The sequence below is a fragment of the Cryptomeria japonica genome, chromosome 3, assembly GCF_030272615.1.
Source record: "Cryptomeria japonica chromosome 3, Sugi_1.0, whole genome shotgun sequence".
In the NCBI taxonomy this organism is placed as follows: domain Eukaryota; kingdom Viridiplantae; phylum Streptophyta; class Pinopsida; order Cupressales; family Cupressaceae; genus Cryptomeria; species Cryptomeria japonica.
This window is the reverse complement of record NC_081407.1, coordinates 606,569,926-606,582,153: the sequence shown is the minus strand read 5'-3', so window position 1 is coordinate 606,582,153 and position 12,228 is coordinate 606,569,926.

Genomic DNA, 12,228 nt, shown 5'->3' with positions numbered 1-12,228 from the left:
ATACAGGCCATCCAAGGTGTTTCGTATTTGTAGCACTGTATGTGGAAATGCTTATTCAAAAAAAAAGTTCGACTTAATGCATTTCGCCATTTTTTGTATAATATTCTGATCGTACAATTTTATCATATCTAAAATTCACTCATGTCACTATTTTGGAGTGTTTTTACTTGAGCATTCGCACCTTTCCATTTTGTCAGCAACATCCTTTATTGGGTATTTGTTTAAGAGATCTGAATACTCTGCATTATTGGTTAAGAATTTTATTGGTGTGGGAAAACCATTGCATCATGCATGCTTTTTCACCGAGTCCTTCCATCAGTGTTTCCAAAACCTGATTCAACTTTCCTATTTCCATTGATGCCTAGGAGCTTTTTCTCTTTTGAAAATCTGTTCAATTAATTCAAGTTAAACATAAATTTCTTTGGCAGCGGAATTTTAAAATTGTTCTAGTCATCACAACTACTCATGTTAATTGTTTATCATATTGGTCTCTTTCTAAAGTTGTAAACAGCAGGTTGGCCAATCCCGTAGACCGATTTTCTCTTGGCTAACTTGAAAGGAACTTAAAGCTTTCATAGAATTGCTTTAGCCTCCATTGTCTTGTAATGATAAAGGTATTAGCATTACTGATGTTCCAAAAGACTCGCAATATTTTTACGTGCTAAATGCATTGATAAAGCAATTGAAAAATGTGAAACTTCAAAAATTTCAATAGATGGTTCCATTGAAATAGGGGCTCTTGATGGTAGGAATTGCTTGTGGGGTTTTGACTTGCAAACCTCTCTTCTGTCAGGCAGTTTTTAAATTTTCAGACCTGTTTATTAATCAGAGCGCCTGGAAGGAAGAGAAGAGAAGCAAAACTTCACTTGGAGTGGACAGGTGATGAGTTCCTTAGAGGTTCCCATTTAACCACTAGTTTTTGTAGTTGTCTTCTTAATCTTTAAAGGACTGTAATCGTCCATATATATATGATTTATTGAGTCCTTAGAAGGAGGGGGAGAAAACTACACTTTGTGGATAGGTGATGGGTTTTCATTTAACCACAAGTTGTTTAGTGGTGTTACTAATCCATAATGGGCTTTATTTTCCATGTATTCATTGATTAAGTTCTTTTTTCTTCAGATTGTAGAAATTGGGTAAACTCTTTAACATGATCGGTGATGTTGGAACCACACATTTTCCAATACGTGGGTTGGGGGAGACTGGACCTCGTGCTTTACCATAGATAACTCTCGTCAATTAAACTAGCCCCGAGTCCGATTAAGTTCTTTAATATTATTTTTCAAACAAATTAAATGTGACATTTTTGTTGAGGTCTCACACAGATTAGTTCCCATAGAGCAACACATTCTGGAGCTATAATCTAAATAATGTCTAGAAATAAAGGATCTTATGTATGACATTGTATTGAACAAAGTGTCTTGTAGATTACGTTAAGTGATAATGGGATTAGAGATGGAGTGTTGATACTCACCTATAGCCATAAACCTATTTTTGCTTATAAATGATTCTCCTATCTTGCTTTATGAGAGAAAGTTGTGTTGTAATGCCTTAACCCTTTACCTAGGGCCCTTTACCCAGGGCTTGGTGTCTTAGGATCTAAAGAATCCTGAGAAAGGATCCAATAGCTGTTTACTCTAATTTTGTGCACCCTAAGCTTTTAAATGACATGTCAGATTTCAACAATTTTTTTTGGGTTCATTTGCATTTGACTTTTTAAGCTATTGTTTCAGCTTTTGGGTGGTTCAGATGATAGTAGGAGGATTTGCTATGTGCACAAAGGTCAAAAAGTGGTCATTTAGAATTGATGTCCAATTCATAGATGCCCTAATAATCATGTGCTACAACTACCAAAATTTTTTGCACAATTGATCTAACACATATTCCTCTAATAAATGTTTTTACTAATACCTATGCACAAATGCCCCAATAACTATGTTATGGTTGCCAATAAAGTTGCACAATTCCAATTAATATTCAAATTTTAACTGTTGGGTATACAAGTGGGTGACTATTAGTACATGTGGAATATTTTAGTGGGCTTTTAATTATCATGTATCAATTATTTTTAAAGATAGTAATTGGGGGAGGTGGGGTAGGTAGGCAAGAACATAGCGGTTATCGGTACATGGGCGACTACTAGGTCCTTTCCCCTAGTGGTTCTCAGGCATTCACTTCCATCTTATCCTAGAGTATTGGTAACCTTGGAGGAATAATTTGGAACATTGTATGGTCACTTGAAATTCAACCTAAAGAATTTCTCAACTATAGCCTCAACCTAGGGGAGAAACAAAAATAAAAGCAAGAAGGTTGTTTGTTTGTAGATGGGGACCATTTGTTGTGGATGATTTCCACCTTTTGGTTGGGGAGGAGTCCCTCCAACAGTCTTCAAATTTATGTAGTGATAATTTATGAAGAAATTTTACTTTTAAATTTATTTTCATACTATATTATTGTTTTAATATTTTTTATTCATTTTTGTTTTGTTTTTAGAAGTTTGCAATTATTTTGATTATTTTCTTTTAATAAAATTAGCAACATTGAAAGGTGTTACTGAATGGATGAGACACAAACATTTATAGCTTTATTTGCTAAGCATTGTACATTTTATTGTGTAGTGTTTGGATGATGATAAGAAAATAAATATTTGTACTTGTCAACCATTAAATAACATCATTATGCACTTGATATTGTTAAATCTAATACCTATACAAAAGAAGAAACATATCACATTCAGGTAAGCATATTCTCATTAGATGTGTGCGCTTCCATACATGTAAGTGGATTATGAACTTTGGTTGTATTTCAATATTTCCCACTTTCATTTAATCTCTCTCTATATTCATTGATTCATGTACCTAGATTGTAATGACACCTATTAGCAAAAAATCTAGGGGACACAAATTGGAGTTAGGAGCCCCAATCTCTCTATATTCATTAATTCTTACACCTGAATTGTAATGAAACATGTTACCAAGAAATATAGGGGATTTAGAATGAAGTTCTAAGCCCTAATGACTTTCTTAATGTTGTAATTTATACCTTGGACTTAGTCCTATTAAGGGAACAAGGAATTAGATTCGTACAGGAGTTTGACTTCTTAAAAAATTATAAAGAACATATCATACATTGAACTCAACAAAATTCATATTATTTATATGAATTTAGTACATCATATACATCCTTATATCCCCTTATATCTCTCTATACATTTATAACATATACTTTCATCTCTATTTTCTATTACATTCTTCACTTATATTCTATCTCTCTTTTTCTTTCTTTTGGTAATTACACCTTATAATATATTTATATCTAAAGGATGGGGTGCGGCCCATACATAGTATCCTTAATCTACATGTGATCTTCCTAATCTTATGTTTGTGGGCTTGATGCAACAAGATGCAATAGGTTCTCCTAGATTATGTCAGATGACTATTTCTCTTCCCTACCAATATCATCTCCCCTTTCAAAACTTTGACTTGTCCTCAAGTCAACTCTATTGTGCCGGAAGAATATCCTTATATATCTCCTTTAGGCTTTCAAAATTGTTCCCCACAGGGTTTTTCCCAATTGAAGTTGCTGAATGTGTACTTGGATTTGCAGTAGTAGCTTTTTTGCTTTCGAGACTGTGGTAAGTATTTGGACATTGTCAACTAAATGCTGTGCCTCTTGAAGAATATTGGTAATGTGGGCCAACCTTAGATTGACTACTTCTATAAACTGATGAAAGTGGTGTTAGGTTTTGTCCCTATGATCTTGTAGCTACTGAAACTATCCATGTAATGCTTCTATATTTATCCATACTTGGTCATTTAAATCATTTATGACATAATAGTCAATTGATCTCTGAATCATCTACAACTTCAATTGATCCATTTGGGCTTTGATTGGTGCTAATAGATTTGACCATTGCAAGCAAAACTAATATAACTATTCAAGTCTCCCTCTGTATTCTTCATCACACTAATTTGATTCTCCAAGGCAAAGTGTGTAGCAACACATTTCTTTTTTCCCTCATCCATTTTTTCTTTATGGGAGCTTTGCAGTTATTTGTCATCTCATTGTATCTTCAACTGCATCAATCAAAGTTCTCAATTGTACCGGTAATGGTTCTGATGAGTCCCCTTCAATATGAGGGAATTCTCTAAATTCCTTCACCAAATCTTCAAGTTGGATGGAGCTCTTCATGTGTTGCTTCACAATTTTCTCCATTATTGTTTGATGTAAGTGTAGCGTCATAAATTGTAACTTGTACAATTTACACCACTTTATGTGCCTTCGCCTTAGTGTGTCCCATCTTAGTTGTTATCCAAGCCCGTTTCTAGCCTTTTTACCTCAAAATTGATATCATCAGTCTGCATGGTGATTTGAGTCCTTATCTTGAGCTGAGTACACCCCGTCCTTAGCTTATTCACCCTATTTTGGGTGAACAAGGGTTCTTGGGGCTCCCTTGTCTTAGATAGGGGCGCACTAGGTCCTTTTGCCCCCCTAATCAAGCCCCAAATTTAAACATGTTGGTGCTCACTTCTTTCTAGTTGGTTTTGAATCACGATGTCTTAATTTGACCATTGGAGGTTGGCCTAATAAGGAAAACACTTTGAGAATCCTATATAAGAGAATTCTTCTTATTCATTTTTACGTCCAAAATTTATATCACAAGCATTATTATCATCCACCATCAAGCACAAGCATCTTCAAGCATCAAGGCAACATTTCATCCCATCATATTCTTGAAGCATCCTTCAAGATCTATACATTATGGATCAACAAATTACATCAATCTCCATGAAAGCATGTGTTTATGTTTAATTCCATTAGGTTTTGTCATGTCATGTCATGTTATTGCATCAACACTTGTGATCACATTTAAAGAGCATTGCATCATCAACCTTCAATCATCTACAACAGATTCGAAGTATAATATTCAACATTCCAATTCAATTTGAAGGGTTATTTGCAACCCAAGGTTTGACTTATGCAAACCCCTATTCCCAACATCTTTCTCTCTTTTGCATGTGCAAGTTACATGTTCAAGGGCTATAATTGCAAAATTAGTCAAAGTAGACAGAGATGATTAGATCTAGCTTTTGTAGGCTCGAAAAGCAAAGGATAGGGCCACCCCACACACCTATGTTTGACAAATTTTTGGCTAAATTTTTGGGGTTTATTCTAAGCACATTCTAGTTCTGGAAAAGTTACTTTCATTTGCATCTAACATTCTGAGGACAAGGTCACTAGTAGCACAATTATCCCGCATTCTTGAGATCAGATTCCATCCACAAGTTCTACTCATCTACTTCATTCTAGATCTATGTTCACAACTACATATCAAATATGAAACTATTTGTTCATGTCAATTTATGTCAATTTTCCACCTTTTACATCGTTATAGTATCTATTTTAGCTCTAACAAAAGAGGAGTGGAATCCAATCAACATTCAACCCTTTTCATCCTTTAGGAGTGAATCTATTGATTTCATCTCCTCCTTAGTGTAATGTTGCTTGGAAATAGGTTAATTCTTTGTTTACATAGCTAAGCTAGTGAATCCTATTTCCACCTCATTACATTTTGGTGAACCCAACACTTTTTACATCTTGTATATTTCTAATTTGGTGTTTTTTAGATCTGATTTTTCATAATGGAATTCACAAAATCTGTTTGGTTTGCTATTTTACATGTGATTACATTACTCATTAGCTATTCTTGTAGACACCTAAAATTGTCCTCTCATAATTAAATAAATATTTAAGTTTTTTAATTATTATATCTTAAGTCTTCTATTAATTAAATAGATTTTTATTTATTTAATTAATTCACTTATCATCTTCTAGCAGTCTTCCCTATTTAAATAAATATTTTTATTTATTTAAATTATCCTTTCCCTAAATTAAATAAATATTTTTATTTATTTAATTGATCCCACTTCTTCTATTAATTAAATAGATCTTTATTTATTTAATTAATTCATTAACTTTTTCTCTCTATGACACATGTCATTTATCTTACCTACTCCCTTCATATTTTATTATTTCCTTTACCTACCCCTTAATCCTAGCCGACCATTTATCCTTTCATTTCTTAATCTTATCCCTCCATTATCTAAGGCGTCTTCTATATAAGAGGGTACTCTTATCCTTTCAATCCTAATTTTAATGTGTCTATCTAGCCTTCAAGTGATCAAACAATTTCACAACCACAATCCATTCTTTGTTGAGCTCTCGTGCACAATACAAATTCTGAGAGCAAATATATCAAGAAAGATCAATGGAGATCAAACCCTACTTGCAATGTGAATAGTATAATCAGATTTGCATGTTCTTAGGTTTCTTCATTGGTGTATGGTGAATGCTTTATTGTGGAATTAGGGTTTTGCTTGTGGTTGGATCTTTGTGGTTTTGCAATAGTTTGTCATCATCATTTTTTCACTGTATACATTTTGGCATGCTCGGTGGGACTCTCATCCCTTAGTTTATAACATCTTTTTGTATTTTTAGTCTTCTTTGTCAAGTTGCAGGTCGGATCAGCGACGATTATAGACGAAATCGTGTTTACGGATCATATTATCACGTCCGTGTTTTAGATATTTCTGTTGGAATAAATAATTTATTTATTAATTATCCACTTAATTGCATTAATTCACTAAATAATCTATGCCTTAATTAGTAATTAATTATTGGCATTTATTATTTAGTTAATTAATTAATTAGGGATAATTAATTAATATTTATCGCCATGCATAATGCAAACTAGGAAAAGAAACTATGTTTAGATTTTGAGAGTTTCATGCATTTAATTAGTCTATTATTCTATTTGTGCATACATGACTAATTCATGCATTCTGTTTCAACTCTTAGTCTATCTTGTAAACTCCACCATTTAAGGATTCTGTCTTTAGAGTTAGATTTCTTTATAACGATGTAATATCCTTCATTGTAACTCAAGCAATAAGAAATTTCAAAGCAATTCAATTAATTTCATCGTTATTGTCTTCAGTTATTTTGCAGTTCAATTCTCTCTTTATGTGTGACAGGTATTCTTGCAGAAGATAACTGGACTTGTGGTAGAAGAAACACAAGTGAAGGACTAAGAAGCCTCCAAACAAGAAAGTTCCAAAAGATAGGAACTAAAGATGAGCATGAAGAATCATTGAAGCATGAAGAAGCTGCAAACACTGTGGTATAATGACTGCTAATTTCCACCCGACCGGCCTTCTCCGACCCTGCTCTGCTTCTCTCCGTTACATTCTACCACCTCCATTGGCCTCTCCACCAGCGAGTCATAATGCTGACAAGGGAGAGGTATGATAGGTACATTGAATTTGAATGCTATTCTCGATGATGCTTAAAAAACATAGATCCGAGACAAGAAAGATGGGGCTCGGATCACAGGAAGGCAGAAAAGGAGTAGAAAAAGCACTGTTGACTTTGAAAATAAGAGACAGTGGTCTCGTAAGTAGTCTACAAAAATGGACCTTAGATTTGGATAGAGCTCTGAATCATCTTTTTGATGATATCTCGTTTGCGAAAAACAGAGTCCAGATTCACAAGATATGCCCCTGGGAGTGCAAACAACTACTTTTGACTTTAACTTCTAAACATAGTTTGTTTTTCCTAGTTTGCATTATGCATGGAAGTAAATATTAATTAATTATTCATAATTAATAAATTAACTAAATAATAAATGCCAATAATTAATTATTAATTAAGGCACAAATTATTTAGTGAATTAATGCAATTAAGTGAATAATTAATATATAAATTATTTATTCCAACACCCACCCTGAATGCACAACTGGGGAGAGAGGCAAAAAAGATGTAGGAAAAAAATATGCAAAGATGGATGCAAGATGGGTCCCAACATAAGCCCTGATGAGGTAACCATCAACAAACATGGAAGTTTCTTAGAAATGGAGCAAAGACAAAAACTCAGTGGGAACAAAACTCCTCTCCAAAAGAGAAACAAAAGACAAACATGAAGAAACATTGAAGCATGAAGAAGCTACAAAACACTGTTGTAGAATGATTGCTATGATGTTGAAAAAAGAATTTCCATAAGTAGGAATGCAAGAGTGTTGATATGGTAAGTGTTCCATCTCATGAAATGCATGGGTAAATAGTCGCTACATCTCCTAGTACATAGGAACAAGTACAAGATACATAGCTAACTCCAACACGAAACTAAGGAAGCATTAGCACCAACTGTAGAAGCCCCCCCATAATGATGAGAAGGGAGAGGTATGACAAGCACATTGAATCTAAATGCTATTATCCATGATGCTAAAAAAATAGAGATTTGAGACAAGAAAGATGGAGCTCAGATCACAGGAAGGCAAAAAAGGACTAGAAAAAGCATTGTTGACTTTGGAAAGAAGAGACAGTATTCTAGTAAGCAGTTTGCAAAAATGGACCTAACATTTGGATAGAGAATTGAATCATCTTTTCCACGATATCTCGTTTGCAAAAAACGGAGTCCGGATGTACAAGATATGCCCCCAGGAGCGCAAACAACAACTTTTAACTTCAACTGGCAAAAAAAACCCATAAAATGAAAAAAGTACCTCCATATCTAGATAGAGCTCTAAAAGAGATGTCCAACAATATATGGTTTTCCCAATTTTGACTTCGTATTCTTAAGTTTGAGCGAAAATACCAACCCCCTATCTAAAAAGGACTTGGAGAAAAAAAATTTCCCCCCTGGTGGTGGGGCTGTGGCTCCCTGGCGGAGCGGCCGACAGAGGTGGTAGAAGGTAGCAAAGAGGAGTAGAGTGGGGCTGGAGAGGGGCGGTCCGATGGTGGTGTATGGCTGGGCGGTGACTGTTAGGAGAAGCCACTAGCAGTAACCGCTGAAGGCAGTTGTAGTAACCGTCGACGACGGTCTGTGCCAACAACAGTTGTGGCTGCTAGTGGTGGCACCGCCAATCATGATAACCGCTATGGTAACCACTAGCAGTTTCCGTAGTGGCTTGGTCCCAACATTCCGTTAAACTACCATAACTTTAAAAAAAAAAGATTTTGATGAAAAATTCCATACGGTACGACCTGTATGACCAAGATAAATTAAAAAAATTGCCCCTGATGCTCCTGTCACGGAAACAAATCAAATTATATATATACAAATTTATGGAATTGACCTTCTCAATCCAACCGTGAGGTCCTTTTGGGCCCCAAAAGCTCCTAATTTTAAGGTACCCTTTGGAACAAAAAAAACCCTCGAACTTCGATCCCTTGCAAAATGGACTCTGTGTATCCGAATTTAGCGAAACAAAAGGCCATTCTGGCTTTCTCAAGCCTTCTAGAACTGATTTTGTGATACAAATTAACCCAATATTAATAACTTGCTTGTTGACCTCTTTGTGTTTTATCCTTGATGACAAAAAGGATATTCAGTTTTATCAGATACATTGGCATATACTACTTTGACATGAATCAAGATTCGATTTGGCTTCCAGTGACTTGATTCTGGTCCATATTCATATTTGTTGTTGTTGTAGTACTGATACTTTCAGTGTATGTGCAAAGTTTTCTCACTTACAAGTTCACAGGTACATTGGATTTCTTGGTTGATAGGTTGACCTCTATCCATGAGTACTTATTCTACTGGTTCAGGTATATGTGTGTCTCGTTATGATTGACACTTACATTAAAGATCATACACACTATTCTTTTCACATTGTGGATACTTGTTTACACATCATTTTATCATGTATTCCATTGGTATTTTGGTTTACAGTGAATACATTTTTAATGACAACACAGTGTCTTGGCATGTTTGGATAGATAGATAAATCATGTTTGAAATTTTGCACACTTGGTGCATTGATATTCTTATGTTACTTAGCATGGTTGATTTTATAAATGCCTTACATAGCACTAAGTGCCATGTGCACTCATACTTGGTACATATTTAAATAGAATTTCATATGCAATCAAGTTTCACATATTATCATTGGTATTTGAAGTGTGGCATATTAGCAATGCCATCGAACTTGGCTTTATTTGAACCATTTTATTAACATGGTTATCAGCTTATTTAAGTTTATATTTAAAGTTCTAACTATAACACTAGCCGATATCTTACAATTGACATTCATTATGTTTAAAGTGCTAATAATAGCATTAGCTAACATGTTTAAGTGAAAACTCACTTAACACTTCCAACATGGCTTTTGACATTCAACATGTTATTAGTTAAGTGCTTTGAGCACGTGGGCCGACATTGACTTTTGCACATATCAAGAGTGTCGACTTGGCATTCATGTGATGGATTTGCTTACGTTGCGACCAATATGATTGTGTTCCTCGATTGGTCTTCATTCGAGTCATTTCATTGACTTGGCTTATTATGATGACATTGCAATGATTTGGTTTAAGTCACATTCTTCGCCTATGGATTTCAAAATCATTTCATTTGTGTAATGGGGCCAATGTGAATTGGTGGGTGAAACAAGTATGAATGAGAGATCAAGAGGAAAATTACCCTTTCCCTCCAAGGAGAGATGAGAGTTTCACTATGGATTTCCCTTCAAACACTTTTCACCCTATCACATTGGAAGAGGAGAGGAGAGTTCACTAGATTCAACCTCCAAAGATGAAGATAGAATTCTGAGTGAAATGGGAATGATAAGTTGATCCCCTCTTCCTATTTCAAATGGAAAGGAATTGATTGAACTATGTAGTGCAAAAGTGACAAAGAACTAATTATAACTTGAGATCAGAGAATGGGATGAAGCTGTGCACCTGGATATGGTAGTAATATGTCGAGACGAAGTCGCCCTGCGAATTTGAGGAAAAGTTGCTTGGACCGTGGTAGGAATGTGCACGGTCCTCCGAAAAATCCGCGAAACGAAAAGGGTTTTTCCATCTCTACAAATGGAGCCTGAATCCAAAAGTACAACTGCGCACTTGCAACCTACACACAAAAAAGAGAGGAAAATGGGTTGGGACTGGGGGTTTGCCTTTAGGTCAAACCCCAGTTTTGGAATTAACCAAGTAATGAAAGAAAGTACTTGCAAGTAGATGTAAATGAAAGACTGAATTGTAAATCACCTCAAGAGAGGCTGTGATAGCAATGTTGATAGAAATGCTTGTGTGGAATTGAATGTTGGAATCAATCTCCTCTTCAATGGTTGAATCGTTGACTCGAATGCAACACCTAGACTTGAAGGGAGACTTGACAATGCTCAATGTTGGAAAGGAGTGCTTTAGTGCTTGAATGCTCTTGAATGCTTGATCACTTGTGCAACTTGACCAACTCCAATTTATCCAACTTATTGAACTTCTACTTATGCAAATGAGAGAACGAATTCCCCTTAAATACATGTCAATGAATTTGTTTTTTGTGACAAGCCGACATCGGGGGAGTTTTCCCGCTCACTGCACAATCTTCTATGCAACCCTAGGAAGGGTCCTGCCCCAAAATAGGATAGGGATAGTGGCTCCATGGCCCTGTCCTGGGAGGACAAGGGAGCCACACCCTTTTCCTAGGGTGGAAATGGGCGCCATGCCCCTTTCCTACCCCTTTCTCCAGAGTAAAGTGCAGATAGGGTGGTGCAAAGGCCAAGGAAGAAATCGATCCTGAGGGTCGAACAGTCTCTGGTCTCTAATCAGGATAGAGGATTAGATCTCACGTGCCTGAGGACCCTAATGCAGTCAAAAATTGCTAGGGTCACGATTTTATGACACTACATTTAGTCCCCACCTTAGTGGGAGTGTGAGCGTACACCAATACTGTTGGTAAAGTACAAGGAAACAAGATTGAAAGACTTCTACTGCATCAAGGAGGCAAGATGCACCAAACCCCAATGGACTTAGGATCTTATGACTTCGATTGAAAAAGTAAAAGGGAAGATCAAGAAGGGGAGAACCATGACTGGAAGTAGCAAAGTTCCCTTCACTATGAGTCATGAAAGCAAGGATGCTAAAGATTACAAAGCAAAACAAAGTTCAGTAAGTAATTCTAAGTATCAAGAAGGAAAATATGAGCGGAGTGTATGCCCCCATGTTAAAGTGATATCATGCATCTTATAGTGAGCGATTTCTTTAAGGTAGGATACACCCAAGAGAGAGAGAAGAGAGGGAGAACGTTATCACAAGGATTTAGCCCCCAATCAAGGAATAAACCCAAGGATAATAAACACAAAACACAAGGTACGAGGTAGTTTCGCTTTCCTCGGGGTCAGTATACTGTATGATAACTCATGTATATCATATATGTATATGTGCATA